General features: G+C 36.7%; 1 pseudogene; it reads left to right on the top strand.

Moving 5' to 3' along the window:
- Positions 1 to 13,083: 13,083 nt before the first annotated feature.
- On the top strand, positions 13,084 to 14,285 carry LOC118550919 (large ribosomal subunit protein uL30 pseudogene; annotated as a pseudogene).
- Positions 14,286 to 15,547: the final 1,262 nt, after the last annotated feature.

Genomic DNA, 15,547 nt, shown 5'->3' on the forward strand with positions numbered 1-15,547 from the left:
CTTTGCTGGGAGCGTAAGCATAGAACCTTGGGAAGTTACTGCTGGGATCTCTATCCCTGCTGTCTGATAGTTCAATGTCCCTGAGCCACATTCCTCCACACATGTCAGCACAGTGGATGCCAGACATGCCCCACTCCTCACGTTGCTCTCAGCTGCAGGGAAGTCATTGCCTGGGTTCCAGCTGATTGCTGTCACGTGGCTGAGCCTCACCTGCAAAGGAGACAGAAAGGTGAGATCGTGGCCTAAAACTTGAAGAAAAGGAAATTATAGGGTGGAAAGCTATCTTAAAATACAAAAATGGTTTTCAAAAGTCTCTGGGCTGACATCAACTTTGCACAGGTCTACTGCATCTGGGAAATACTCTACAGGACCTCAGGTTTGGAAAACATGTGCAGATATTTTAAACTGTTCCCAATCAGCTCAGTCAAGGTTTACCCTTGGATTAAATTACAAAGGCACTTGCATGCTTTTGAGTTTATCCCACTGTGTCTGTGTAACTCTGCCTTTTAGAATCAGGAGGTAGTGATGGAGATGAATATGCAAATAGCTCAGGTCTGAATGGATAAGAGTTGGTGAATGAAACACTCTTCTGAACTAAATGCCATTGCACTTTTTTAAGTGTCATCTGTCATCAGGCTCCCAATATCAATTTAAAATGCCTTTGATTATGACCAAATTACGAGAGGTCGCTCCAACATGTCTGCCACGGAACTGACTGACTTTTGTGTAACATGAGCTCAGTCACAGTTTCTCAGAATGATTTGGACAGGCAGGGGAGTCAGAAAGAGTTAGTCATTGGGGTAGTCCGGACATTAGAATAGCCCTCTTCTAAGTCAATGGCTTGCATTTTGGAAAAAGTGGTCGCAGTGATTCAGTATGGTAGTGAAACTATGTGGGTCCTCATTCAGCTGAGAACATTGTTTCCAGGGAAAGTTACCCTCTAATTTCACTCAAATATAAGCAGTTTTCCCAAAACAAAAGCTCACCTCACAATCCTTCGTACTGAGGGTGCTGACAGGTTAAAACACAAACAAAACTGAAAGAAAAAAAAAAAAAACAGTGCACACAAAACTTACAGGATTTTCCAGATGTTTGGAGCTGGGGCAAATCATTAAAAACTACCAGAATTTAGTCTACTGTGGTAAAAAAACACAAGGCCTACTTTGATAAAATTTAGCTAAGAAACTCCAGAAAGAAAGAATAATTCCCTTTCGAAGTACTGAGAAGCTGATAGCTGAATGTTTCAGAATGTATATATTGAGCAAAGAGATGACACAAAGTTAGAATTTGCAAGTAAATTCTTTTTAGTGATTATTAGTTTTCTACAGCAGGATGTTCTCTTAAGTTTACCATTAGTGTTCCCAGGGCAAATGTGAAAAATGATCCACTCTCAATTCCAACTCCATTTCGTTCTATGTGTGCATGTTTTGTGTGTGTGTGTGTTTTGTTTGTTTGTTTTGAGAGAAAGAGAGAGAGATAGCAGGGGAAAGAGGGAGCGAGAGAATCCTCAAGCAGACTCTCCGTTGAGCATGAGCCCCCCCACCCCACGCCAGGCTCCATCTCACAACCCTGAGATCATGACCTGAGCCAAAATCAAGAGTCGGTTGCTTAACTGACTGAGCCACCCAGGCGCCCCTATGTTGCTTTGTTTTTAAACTCCGATGCATCAGTAGTTGACCAATCACTAGAATTACTTGCCATTTAAAGCATACATGGTGTAATTGTACTCAGCTCTTTTATTTTCCACTTTATCCCATGTTAATTTTACAGAACCCAAATGTTTTAGAGTTTTGATTGAAAGCTCCAGTTTTTTCAGAGGATCTTTAATGAAAATATATCTCAATGGGAAGACTTTCCGAACGGTTAGTTAGGACAATGGATGTTGCCAAACCTCAGCATGGAATAACAGGGGTGCTACCCTCCATCCCCCAGAATGCTGGGTGTATTTAGAACCCGTGAATTCTGAACCTGACTCTATTCCTGCCTTCTTGTGTGCTGCCCTCAATAGATAATCTAACCTCTCCTACTTCTGTTTTTATCATCTATTGAATTAAGGGTGGTGGAACAGTATGCTTGTCAAATCACCACAGTATGACAGGGATGTGTTTGAAACTAGTAGAAAGTGTTTTGTCCATCTCCTCAGCAAAATGAAACAAGCCCCTATTGTGTTTTAAGAGTGAACTCAATTGCCTGATTTATGCTGTCACATGTTTGCAAAGAGTGTAAATTGATTTTCACTCAAAACAGACTGAAAAGCCAAAGTGCTTGCCAAACTTGAAATCGCTAACCTGTCTGGAAAAGCTCACCCAAACCCATGGAATCTGAAAGACTATAAATGTTTAAATTGGACACTTGGAGAAAGCTACTTCAGCCAGAATCATTGACAGAGGCAAGCTAATTGTAAGCTACACAAACAAACAAACAAACAAACAATTCGTCTCAGGAGTGCAATGGCCAGTTTTTCTCCAAATTGATTAACTTTCAGTATAGCTAGACTGAAGAAGCTTCACACATATTTATTCTGAGAAAACGAATTTCTCAAGGCAGGTCTGTAGATCTGCAGTGTTGACCTGGGCCAACTTTTTTTTTTTCAGGGGCAAGGGGTCCCTAAACCGTGTAGTTGACTTGAGGTAGACCCGGAAGTTTCTGAGAGTTGGGGGAAATCTCAGTAACGACAAGACTTGCTATTTCACTGCATTTAAATATTGTGGCCAAGAACTTAATCCCAGGTTTTTATAAACCCGGTTTTGAAATCCAGTTCCATGTCTTCATATCCTCTGCTTACCATCATCATGTTTCAAGTGGAGAGGATCATGGTACTTACCGCATAGGGTTACTGTGGGGGGTACTATGGTGAATTCCACAATAAAATGCACATGGTCAATGCTGATTTTTTATCAACAGCTGCCAAATCACTTGTTTGATCACCTTTGTTTTAATGAGAGAGAGAGAAATATGCTCTATAATTTTCTAGAGTAACCCACTATCTGGGTTATTCCAGGACCAGGGTTTTTCAAGGAGGTGGGGCATTCAGTGCTAGAAGGAGAATCCCTAGTAAACCGGGGTGGTTGGTCATCATAGCCTTTGCTAAGGAGCCACTGAGACAAAGTGAAGTCGGAATTGTGCCAAAAGGTACTGGGACCATGGGATAGAATCAAAGCCAGCTGTATGTATTTTACTTGACCATGGATCTCTTCAATGTCATAAAGGTGACTCAGCCACTGCTGTTGTCAGCTGGACAGCTGGTGCAGTTGTCTCCTCCATTTAATCATTCAGCAAGTGAGGTGAACAAAAAATGAACCGGATGTTTCCACAAACTCGTATTGAAGATTTACTACTATCTACTATGTATAGTTGGAAATTGATAAATACATGACTTCCCAAGTGAGATAAAGTGTGATAGGTGCCACAATAAATATAAGGGCAAGGTACGGTATTTGGATAAATTGTGCTTTATTTCAGAACTCACAGTGTTTATATTTGCCTCAATGTCTTGTAAACTCCTTGACAACAGGACTTGTGCATGTCTTCTTCACCTTTGAGTCTGCAGTATCTATAACAGGGCAATGGAATAGCCAGTGTGTAAATATTTATCAAATAAATAAATTCTATGACATTAAAAGCATGTTCTTACAGCACTTTGTCATAGTTTCATCAATTAAGTATTTCTAACCAAGAGATAAGCTGAGATCTGAAAGATGTCCAGATCAAGACATTCGTCTATGTATACATACATACAGGCACACATGAATATATAATGAATACCTTGTGTGTGGGGGGGGTCAAGGAAGAATGTGAGATAAAATAATGGTTTAAAGGTAGTCAATATCGAGGTTAGTTAATTTATTTTCAGACATCTTTAATGGATATGTATAGATAGAATAATAGAGTGATTGAAATGTCCTTTTTAAAAATATGCTCTAATTTTTAGGACATTTTTCAACTTACAGAAAAATAGTTCATTGTTTTATTCACATTTCCTTGGTTTTTTCTCTAATGTCCTTTTTCTGTTCCAGGATCCCATTCAGGATACCACATTACATTTATTTATTTAGTTATTCAGTTAGTAAGTACGTATATTTTTTATTTTTATTTTTAATTTAAATTCAATTTAGTTAACATATAGTGTATTATTAGTTTCAGAGGTAGAATTTAGTGATTCATCAGTTGCATATAACACCCAGTGCTCATTACTTCAAGTGCCCTCCTTAATGCCTATCACCCAGTTACCCCATCCTCCACCCACCTCCCCTCCAGCAGCCCTCAGGTTGTTTCCTAGAGCTGAGTCTCTTACGATTCGTTTCCCTCTCTGTTTTGGTCTTATTTTTCCTTCCCTTGCACTATGTTCATCTGTTTTGTTTCTTAAATTCCACATATGAATCATATGATATTTGTCTTTCTCTGGCTTATTTCATTTAGCATAATACCCTCTAGTTCCATCCACGTTATTGCAAATGACAAGATTTCATTCTTTGTGACGGCTGAGTAATATTCCATTGTGTATATACACCACATCTTTATCCATTCATCTTTCGATGGACATCTGGGCTCTTTCCATATTTTGGCTATTGTGGACACTGCTGCTATAAACATTGGGGGGCATGTGCTCCTTTGAATCATTACTGGATACCACATTACATTTAGATGTCATGTCTCCTTAGGCTCCTCTTTGCTATGACAGTTTTTCAGATTTTCCTTGTTTTAGATGACTTTGACAGTTTTAAGCAATACTGAACAGATATTTTGTAGCATGTCCCTTTATTGGGATTTGTCTGATGTTTTTCTCATGATTAAACCAGGGCTGTGGGTTTGGGGGAGGAAGACCATAGATGCAAAGTATTATTTTCATCACATCAGGATCCATACTATCAACATGATTTATCATGGTTGATATTGATCCTGATCACCTGCTGAAACTATTGGTCAGGTTCCTCCACCGTAAATAAATTCTTTAAAAATGAAACTATACTACACATAAAATTTTTCCTTAAAATTATTTAATTTTTTTCAAGAAAATAGAAATGAAACTGAAAGATTTGCCGAATACAGAATGTATTTTATATATTTGCTTGTAAATGACTTTTCTTATTATGGTAGTAAACATCTAGTCTTTAAACTCCCATTCTTGCTGGTGTTCTGAGTTGGAGAAAAATCTAGCCCGATTGCATGCACTCTGGGTAGGAGTGTCAATCAAGATGTCCTGTCAAATCTTGGCTAAGAGATAAGGGCTTATTTAGCAGAGGCAAATCAATGCATTTTTCCAGATATTTGAATCTTGAATATTAACACTAAGACAGGAAATAGTCAAAGCTGATTCGATGTGAATGTGGTGCTCTCAAGAAACTGTTCATTAATTCTAGCTATCTTGTTCCCCAAAGCCTTTCCAATTATTGTCCTTCTGATGCCAATTATTGTCTTTCTTTGATTTTGTGATCTACTCCATTCATATTTTTCTTAGGCTTTGATAACATTTGTGTTGCTTACAGTGAAAAACATCATTAATTGTAGTTTTTTTTTTAATATTTTATTTATTTTTTTTGACAGAGAGAGACACAGTGAGAGAGGGAACACAAGCAGGGGGAGTGGGAGGGGGAGTGGGAGTGGGAGAGGGAGAAGCAGGCTTCCCGCGGAGCAGGGAGCCCGATGTGGGGCTCGATCCCAGGACCCTGGGATCATGACCTGAGCCGAAGGCAGACGCTTAACGCCTGAGCCACCCAGGCGCCCCTAATTGTAGTTATTTTAAAGTAATAATGAATAACTTAAGAATTGGTGGCATTATTTTCAACATATTCATATTTCATCTTTAAACAGATTTCATTTCCTTCTTTCTCAGCTCTTGAAAGTTTCCTCCCAATTCCTCTCCTTCCCTCATTTTTGTTAGTTGAGCTATTGTTTTTATGGTTTATAAAAACCATAAGCCATATAAACCATGGTTTATGACTACAGTGATTGGGAGGGCTTAGTTAAGCTGGGTAACATGCAACCGTAAATCTTAACGCTTCAACAAAATTTTTCCTTACTCATGCTGTATGGCCCTTGTAGGTCAACTGGAAGCGCTATTGCGTGTCTCTTTACTTAGGGATAGGATTTCCATATTCCCGACAGATAGGAATCTTCAGGATTTGAGAAAGAGGACAACGTTCCTGTGGATTCTTGAGAATTCCCCAAAATGCAAGTTATTCTGTATGTTGCATCATACTCTACATATTTTAAAATTATAATATGTGACCATGTCTATAAAAAATAAATCCTTTTTTGTAATGTGGTTATGCTAAAACTTTCAGAGGGTTTCTTTAATAAGCAAAAAGGATTCTGACCATGGGTATAGTGTTCATTTTTGGGTATGATGATCATATTCAAAAATTAGTGTATTATTTACACAACTCTGTGACTATGTTAAAAGCCATTGAATTGTATACTTTAAAAGGATGAATTTATGGTGTATAAATTCTATCTCAGTAAAGAGAAAATAGGTCATAATAAAAGAATAATTTATTACTATTAACCAAAATATTGTGACAAGGTTTTATATTTTCTCTCTCTTTGTTTTTCCATAATATTTGTATATTCTAATATATATTTAATGTTATATCTAATGTATCATATTAGATATTATAAATGCTAATATATAATGTTATATATAATGGATATATTCATTCATAATAATAAACTGTACTTTTATTGTATATAATAATATATATTATAAACACGTATTTATGTCATATATGTTACATAATAATATATATTTATAAATATATGTATATATACACATACATATGTCTATATGTATATTTCAATGACATGTGAAAATAATATTTACCTGATATTGACATTTGGTGGTATCAAACATTAAAAGAAGGTATCATTAACACAAAATAAATACCAAATTAAATCATTTAAATAATTGATAGATAAGGCCCCAAATATTTAAATTCCCCCGCCAACCTTATTATTTTTTGTGTTGAATTGCAGCCTGATACTTCTTGATGAGTATAAGCTTACTCATGTATGAATACTGGAGGTGGTCACTTATGAGTACTGACACACATCAGTCCCTTAAGTACTTTGCAGACTCTCTCAATATCTCCAATACACCATTCTAGTCACTTAGCTAGTGAACTATCACTCATGTTTCTGATACTTAGAATGGAAACACAAGGTGATACACTTCCACAATGTTGTTTTTGCTATTAATTGCTGAGATACACAATTACTTGTGTTTTCACATATCTTCGTAGATTCTTCACAATGATCTAATGAGGCAGAATTTATCAACATTGCTTTTTTGTATGAGAACATTAAGACTTAGGAAAATAAGTAAGTTGGGGTGCCTGGCTGGCTCAGTTGGAAGAGCATGCAACTCTTGATCTCAGGGTTGTGAGTTCAAACCCCATATTGGTTGTGGAGATTACTAAAAAAAAATAAAGTTAAAAAAAAAAGGAAAATACGTAACTGGACCAAGATTACACAGGTACTAAATGGCATTTGACTAATACTTACGGGCTCCATATAATGTGCCAGGCACGTTACTGAGTAAATCACACACTTCAGCATCTCCAAAGGGTGGGTATTATGATCTATACTTTTTTGATAATAAATAGATCTCAAACATCCACTTGGTTTCATAATAGAAGACTTAAGAATCACATCTTTACCTTCAAAAGGATTAGTAGTCAAATAAGTTTCAACACTATAGTTACTTGTGAGGAAAAAAAAAAAAAAACCAAGAAGCAGGAGTTTTTCTACAGACTCAAGTCTCCTGCTACAAACATTTCTAGAGCCAGATTAAATATAAAGTCTTTGCTGTGGACTGGCATATTTGAGTCTGCCCTCCCAAATTCATATGTTGAAACTCTAAGTTCCAGTGCAGTGGTATTAGGAGGTGGGGCCTTCCGGAGGTAATTAAGTTTAGACGAGGTCATGAGGGTGGTATCCCCAGGATGGGATTAGTGTCCTCATAAGAATACAAGGAGTCTAGTGCTTTGCTCTTTCAGTCCGTGAGGCTACAATGAGAAGACTGACATCTGCAAATCAGGAAGAAGACCCTCACCAGAAACTGAATCTGCAAGCACCTTGATCTTGGACTTCCCAGCTTCCAGAACTGTGAGAAGTGAATGTCTGTTGTTTAAGCTACCCAGTCTATGGTATTTCTGTTATAGTAGCTTGAACTGCCTGAGACAGCCCTATAAGTTTGAGAAGAATAGCCAAGGAAGAAGATAGAAAATATTAGGACAGGGGTGTGGTTTTGTTTCTACCTTTCATCTGTCTTCATAATTTAATAGAAAAGAAAACATTAGGTAGGCCATTGGTGATAAATCGGCCACCATCTTTAGCTTCCATTGATACTTTGGTCTGGCCTCAGCATATAACTGCTCTGGGGCTTCTGGTGTTGCCAGTGAAGTATGGGGTCAGCAAGTTCATCTTCCTTCTCTTTGTTAAGGGAAACTTATTTAATTGTGCAGCAGTGGCTGATAAAAATATTAACGAAGGACACTTTAGTGTCCCTAGTAATCTGTTCAACCAAAGTTGCATCTGAAGCCATTAAACCTTTGGCCTATACCTTCTGGGCATGAGCCCAAATGAAAAAACTAAAACAAAAACCTCAGTCTTATTACTACTTCTTGCCCTAAGCTCTTTGTCTTAGTGAATAATTTGTATATGGCAGAATTCTATCTGTTGTTGGCAAATACTTACTTACACAGGTTTCTTTTGAGATGAAGAATATCCTTCACAATACTGAAGCTAAACATTCTTGCTTAATTTTTTTAGATGAGAACATGGGAAGTGTGTAGAATTTTTTTAAATGTACTTCTTGTGTATTTGTATTTCTTCTACTGTTTCTTCTCATTTATTTATGCATAAGGACAATTTCTATGAATCAGTGATTAAGCAAGTACAATTCTAATACCAAGGGGTAAGTTTCCTGTACAAATCTCATTTTAATAAAATTAAACAGAGGCTTAGTGAGAGAGAGGAAGAAGTTCTCAGGTGGCATACAGAGAACTATTTTAAAAATATATATGTAAGTCCCATCTTTGTTACTGATTTATTTAATATATAAACATCCATGGATTATAAATGTACAAAAATGCACACATAAAATGATATAATGCATATTCATGTATGCTTTTTAGTATGTTCCCTTTTTAATTTTCTTTTCCATTTTTACTTAAAAGTTAAGTAAAACCTCTCCCTTGTTCTAATATTGCCACCACCCACAAACACTGATGCAGGGAAGCCATCTTACATCTTAATATATAGATAGCTATATTTTTTCTATGCTTATAGAGTTATATTAAATGAATATATGTACCTGTCTATACAAACATACACACATATGTGAGATTTTTAGGTCTTTGCTTAGTTTACAAAAATGGCATGACAGTAAATATGCTTTTTATATCTTGCTCTTCTCCTTCAACCGAAGTTCTTAGAAATCCTTTTGTGTCAAGTGGTGTGATTCTATTTATTATTTTTAACAAATACAATATAACCTGAAGTATGGATTTATCATAATTTGTTCAATCGTATCCTTATTCACAGTCATTTTACTTGTTTCCAGCTTTTTTAAAAATTCTAATAACTATGAACAATGCTACAGTAATTATCCTTGTACATATTTCCACACATATTGGTGTTTTTCATTCTTCAGAATAGATGCCCAAGAGAGGAATTATTAGGTCAAAGCATGTAAGGTTGCTGTAGGCTAGACGGTGTAACTCAAACTGCCGTCGTTGGTGGCTCCCTAGCAGCTGGAAGGACAAAAGCGCATCGAGGAGCACTTCTGTGGGTGGGAGGTTTATAAGGACCTGGCCTGGTAGGGGTACTGTTAGGGATTGATTGTTTGTGTCCCCCGACCCAATTCATATGTCAAATTCCTAATTCCCAAAGCGAGGTATTTGAAAGTGGAGCCTTTGGGAGATAACTGGGTTTAGATGAGATCATCAGGGTGAAACTTCCACAATGGTGGCGGGGAGAGGGGGGGTAGTGGTTAGTGGAAGAGGAAGAGACTTCAGATCTTTCTCTGCCATGTGAGGGACACAGCAGGAATGCTGCAAGCCACGAAGTGGGCACTCACCACGAACTAAATCTGTTGGCACCTTAATCCTGGACTTCTCTGCAGCTTCCAGAACTGTGAGAAATGAATACCTGTTGTATACATACATCAAAACCTCACATTGTGCACCTTAGATACATACAATGATTATTTGATAATCATTCCACAATGAAGCTGAAAAAAGTCTGTTGCTTAAGCTTCCCAGTCTCTGGCATTTAGTTATAGCATCCCAAGACAGTACAGGCACAAACCGCTCCTGCTCAGTCACTGGCCGGAATGCAGGCACGAGAGGCAGGAAGAGGGAATCGAAGCACATGCCACGGAAGTAGAGAAAGAGATGTTGGAGAGCAGTGGGCATTCTCTTTCAGTAAATGTGTGTGTGTGCTTCCTTTAATGTTGGTAGTTTGCTTTTCAAAAAATCTGTAGCTCCACATTTCTTTACTGGCCGAACATAGATAGGTGTTATAGGTCTTTTTAACTTTGAACACTATGATGATTTTTAATTGATCTTTTAAAAATGGAACTTGCATTTGTTTTTCTGATCACAATTAAATTCAAACATCTTTTCAAATGTTGTCGGCCACTGTATTTGCTTCTCTGTGAATTGCTACTTCATATTCTTGGCCCACTTTTTAATGGAGGTTTTTGTTGTCTTATCAATTTATAAGAGGATTGTTATAGTTATTAACCTCCGAATTGCAAATACCTTTTCCAAATCTATCATTTTCTTTTTACCGCATTTGTGGTATCTTTTCTTGTAAAAATGTTACATTTTAAAATCATAAAATATTTATCTTTTCTCTTATGGTTCCTGGTATACCAGCTTGGTTAAAAAGTTCTCCACGAGAATTGTGCATATAGTCTCCCACATTTTATCTATAACGTTACTGCCCTGCTAGAGTTTAAACATTTCATCTATCAGGATATTATTCATGTTAAGGGAAGTAATATATTGCAGGTATGAGTAGAGAGGTGAATTCAGCACCGTAAATTTGGATTCATTCAAACAAACTTTTTGGCCAAACACTGACTTGTACAATATAAGATAGGGTTCAATTTTATTCTCTTACTAATATATAAGGTCCATTCTCTAAGTTTTTGGCTTCTCAATATTTCAACTGATAGTAAAAATATTTTTGTCATTTTTTCCCATTGTTCATCTTTTGGAGTGTGTGAAAACACATCCGTGAGATCACCACAGAAGTTTCTTGAGCTTTTGTAAAGAAATGAACATCCACTATCACATTGTAAAGAAGAGAAGCCTGCTTATCCAGGCTTATCCAAGAACTGATCAAATTCTGTGAAATTCGTCACTTGCTTTCATAGGAAAAAAAAATGTAAGTATAAAAAGTAACTGCAGACTTAAAACCATGATAAGAGTAATAATAAAATCTATACCATTAAGAAAACTACAAGATGGATGTGAAGTCTCACACACGAACACATTTTTCCCTTCATTCTTTTTGCCTTTATGTTCAGGAAGTAATTGTGACCCATTGATTCTTTCCTTTCATTGTCAAAGAAAAATGTCAAGGTTAGAAACCACTTCCAGTCACATTACTTTGGAGCCCCACTTTCCTCTCACTTATTCTTTTAAAAGCCCTTTGCTTGGGCTTAGTAGGGCAAGTTGAATGTCTGAGATCTAAAATGTCATAAAGAAATGCTCTTGTTAAAAAAATCACATTTCCATGAACAGAAATATTCAGAACACAAGGAGAGGATAGCACATTTTAAAATACCAGAGTAAACCATGGTATTCTTTCCCAATCAGCTGTACACAGCTTCTGTTAGATTGTATGCTAACGGAGCCCTCACACACAGAATGTCACTGACATGAAGAAATTCTAAGAAAAATTCTTAAATGAAGTTTGATTTTCCTGGCAGACATTGCTAAAGCTATTCCAGTTTAGATGTTCTGAGCACAGCCCTGAATTTCAGCACTTCTCCGGTTTCAATCACTTCCACGGGCATATCTTTATTTAATCATTTCAGTTTGAAAGGCATATTTGTTGTCCATTTTAAGCACATTTCTTTCATTATCACTTTGTCACCCAAAAATAGTGTTTTCTTGAGGGCTCATTTTTATTTAGCAAAAATGACCATAATGCCCTTTAAAAGTTGTGAAATCTTCTTTTGAATATTTTCAAATACCTAGAGCCATAGACTCAAAGATTCTCAGAATGATTTAACTTGTATTCGTGTATCAGGCTAAAATATGCTAGGAGAAGAAACAAAACAGTATGTATGGCAGAGCGCTGATTTCTTAATTATAAAAATTGGTACCACTCAAACTATTTTGGCAAAAACGTCTCCCGGGACTACTCTGGTCATTTTCTTGAAAGCATGTTCTAGTCGAATGATTGATCACTCCCTGATGCAGCGAGCCGCCATGATTTATCTGGTTTCTCACTCTTCTTTCTGTTGTGCTTTATGTTTGGAGAATGGCTTGATTCAGTAACTTCTTTGATAGCTATAAAATAACATTACATCCAGATGAAATGAAAAATGTAATTAATCTCATTATATATAACAGTAGCAAACTCACATTTGGGTTCTGGAGAATTCTGAGAAACTGAGGAAAGTTAAGGTCCCTCTTCCAAGAACAATGAAAGTACAAACAAACATTGATGCGTTGATGAGGTGTTTCTTCTAGTCCATGAAGTGCATTCACGGACCGTTCTCTAAGATTAAGTGTTGTCATTGTGGTAGTGATATACTGCTATATAACAATATTGTCACAAACTTAGCACTTAACACGACACACATTTTTTTATCCTACAGTTTCCATGGATAGGAGTCTGGGCTGAGCTTAGCTAGGTTCTCTGCTTTAGGGTCTTACAAAGTTGTAGTCAAGGTGTTGTCAAGGCCTATGGTCTGAGGCTTGAGTAGGATCCCCTTCCAAACTTGCTGGTAGAATTCAGTTTCTTGCAGGGCCTGGAAGGCCTAGTTTCTTGCCAGCGGCTGACCAGAGGCTGTCCTGAGTGCAGTTCACGGCATGACATTATCGTTGACTTCTTTAAAGCCAGCAAGTGGGAGAGAGTCTAGCAAGACCAGCTTACAATTTTTTTCCCAGCTTTATTGAGGTATAAATTAACAAATAAAAATTGTATATATTTAAGGTGGATGACTTGATGTTTTGATATACATATACACTTTGAAATGATCCCCCCAATCAAGCTAGTTAACATTTCCACCATCTCACATAATTACCTTTCTTTCTTTCTTTCCTTTCTTTCTTTCTTTCTTTTTCTCTTTCTTTCTTTCTTTCTTCTTTCTTTCTTTCTTTTCTTCTTTCTTTCCTTCTTTCTCTTTTCTTCTTCTTCTTCTTCTCCTCCTCCTCCTCTTCCTCCTCCTCTTCCTCCTTATCTTCCTCCTCCTCCTCTTCCTCCTTATGCTTCTTCTTCTTCTCTTGTGGAGACAGTATTTAGAGTCTCTCTTCTTAGCAAATTCAAGTATACAGCTTTTTTTTTTTTTTTTTTTTCCTAGCTGGAACCATGGAGGGTGCAGAAGAAAAGAAAAAGAAGTTTCCTACTGTGTCAGAGACCCTTAAGAAAAAGCAAAAGAATTCTGCAGAGTTAATATCAAGCATCTGAGAAAGAAATTTGTTCAAAAGATGCTTCAAAAGGCATTGAGGAAGCTTATTTATGAAAAAGCTAAGCATTACCACAAGGAATATAGGCAGATGTACGAACTAAGATTCAAATGGTTAGGATGGCAAGAAAAGCTGGCAACTTCTATGTACCTACAGAACCCAAATTGGCATTTGTCATCAGGATCAGAGGTATCAATGGTGAGAACCCAAAGGTTTGAAAGATGTTGCAGCTTCTTTGTCATCACCAGATTCAATGCCACCTTTGTGAAGCTCAACAAGGCTTCAGCTACCATGCTAAGGATTGTGAAGCCATGTATAGCATGGGGGTACCTAAACCTGAAGTCTGTAAATGAATTGCTCTATAAGCATGGTTATGGCAAAATCAACAAGAAGTGACAGATAACACACTGATTGCTCAATCTCTTGGTAAATATGGCATCATCTGCATGGAGGATCTGACTGACGAGACCTATACTGTTGGAAAAGGCTTCAAAGAAGCAAACAATTTCTTAATGGCCCTTCAAATGATCTTCCGCATGACGGAGAATGAAGAAAAAGATCACGCATCTTGTAGAAGGTGGAGATGCTGGCCACAGGGAAGATCAAATCAATAGGCTTATTGGAAGGATGAACTAAGATATCTAACCATGATTATTGTTTTAATCTGGTCAGTTAATACATGACTACTTTCAAATTGAAAAAAAAAATTCAAGTATACAATACGGTTTTGTTAACTATAATCACCATGCTGTACATTAGATCTCCAGAACTTATTCATCTTACATAACCAGAACTTTGTACTCTTTGACCAACATGTCCCCATTTCTCCTTGTGCTCAGCCCATGATAACCACCAGATGTAACTCCCTGCACCTAGGAATTTGACTATTTTAGATTCCTCATATAAGTGAGATTATGCAGTATTTGTCTTTCTGTGTCGGGCTTATTTCACTTAGTGTGATGTCTTCCAGGTCCATCCACATTGTCACAAATGGCAGGATTTCCTTCTTTTTTTAAGGCTGAATTACATGTGTATATATCTCACATTTTCTTTATCCTTTCATCAGTCAACAGACATTAGGTTGTTTTCCATATCTTGGTTATTGTGAATAATGCTGCTGTGAAGAGGAGAGTACAGATATCTCTTTGAAATACTGATTTTATTTCCTTTGGGTATGTACCCAGAAGCAAGATTGCTGGATCATATGATATTTCTACTTTTAATTTCCGGAGGAACCTCCATAATGTTTTCCATGGTGGCTGTACCAGTATAGGACACAAGGGTTCACTTTTCTTCAGATGCTTGCCAACGCTTGTTATCTTTTGTCATTTTGATAATAACCATTCTAAACTGTGTGATGTTTTAATTAAAATAATAGTAAATATTCTGAATTTCTCATTATAATATGAGGTAAAAAATTAATAGTTCTAACAGTTTTTAGGTGTGCACAAGATTACCTCAAGTTGTATTCTATATTCAAAACAGCTAAGTAGCTTTTATATAATTGATGAGTTACTACATATTTCCTCACCATATTTTTTAAAGAAGGGGTTTGGGTTATATTTGTTATTTTCAAAAATTAAAAGATCTATTAATTCCAAGTCCTGTGATCTAGTTATTTCATGGATAAGATGATAATGTTTATTGTATAATTTAAAAATCACATAATGCAGTAATTTAGGAATTATTTTCCTAGCACCCATGTGGTCAAGACAGTTGGGCAATAAATAAATTACCACTGGAAGTGAGAAGAGGGAGAATTTAACTGTGACTGGAGTGATCACAAAGGACTTCAAGAGGGTGATCCATAAAAATTTTTTGAAACTGGGAGAAAACTATAAGATCATTTAGTCCAATGACTTCATTTTACATGTGTAAAGACTGGCATGCATACTCCT

The sequence above is a fragment of the Halichoerus grypus genome, chromosome 6 (assembly GCF_964656455.1).
Source record: "Halichoerus grypus chromosome 6, mHalGry1.hap1.1, whole genome shotgun sequence".
NCBI classification, from domain to species: domain Eukaryota; kingdom Metazoa; phylum Chordata; class Mammalia; order Carnivora; family Phocidae; genus Halichoerus; species Halichoerus grypus.